We start from the raw sequence: 519 nt of genomic DNA, 5'->3' as shown, positions 1-519 counted from the left end.
TGTGGGGCTGGTGCGGCGGGCTGAGACCGAGAGATGTGGGGCCGGGCCGCGGTGCGGGGCAGTCCCAGGGCCGGAGGGTGGCAGCGGGGCTGGGCGGAGGTTAGCAGCAGCCCTGCTATCCGGGGCGTGCGGGGCCGGGAGCTGCGGCCTCTCTTTGGGGTGCCCTGCCCCATGCCGTGGGTCTAGAGCCGGGCCCGGGCAGCCCCACGCCGGAGCTGGACCCCACTCCCGCCTTGGAGAAGCCCCACAGAGACCCCCTTCCCCCGCCCCCAGCCCCGGGCAAGGCCACCCCCCGCCACGCTGGTCGGGGCCTGCCCTGCCCGCGGTTAATGATTGACGGCGGCGGGCACGGCTCACCGCCCGGCTTGGCCACAGCCGCCCTGGGGAGGGGGCGGGATCCCGCCAGCCACCCACCCGCGACCCCCTGCTCGGGGGGGCTGGGGGGCAGCCCCCCAGCCGGGTGACAAAGGAGCGAAGGCAGAGAGGAGACACGGGGGGGGGGGGGGGGCGAACCCGGCC

At 77.1% G+C, this 519-nt stretch overlaps 1 protein-coding gene across 1 annotated transcript in view; it reads right to left on the bottom strand.

The window, feature by feature from the left end:
- ZMIZ2 (zinc finger, MIZ-type containing 2) overlaps positions 1–519 on the bottom strand; it is an 8,173-nt gene that overhangs the window by 1,792 nt on the left and 5,862 nt on the right. The gene's annotated exons all lie outside the window — the stretch shown is intronic.

The sequence above is a fragment of the Haliaeetus leucocephalus genome, unplaced genomic scaffold (assembly GCF_000737465.1).
Source record: "Haliaeetus leucocephalus isolate CR32 unplaced genomic scaffold, Haliaeetus_leucocephalus-4.0 Scaffold162, whole genome shotgun sequence".
In the NCBI taxonomy this organism is placed as follows: Eukaryota; Metazoa; Chordata; class Aves; order Accipitriformes; family Accipitridae; genus Haliaeetus; species Haliaeetus leucocephalus.
The sequence above is the reverse complement of the archived record's forward strand: the minus strand, read 5'-3'. Positions and strand labels throughout refer to the sequence as shown.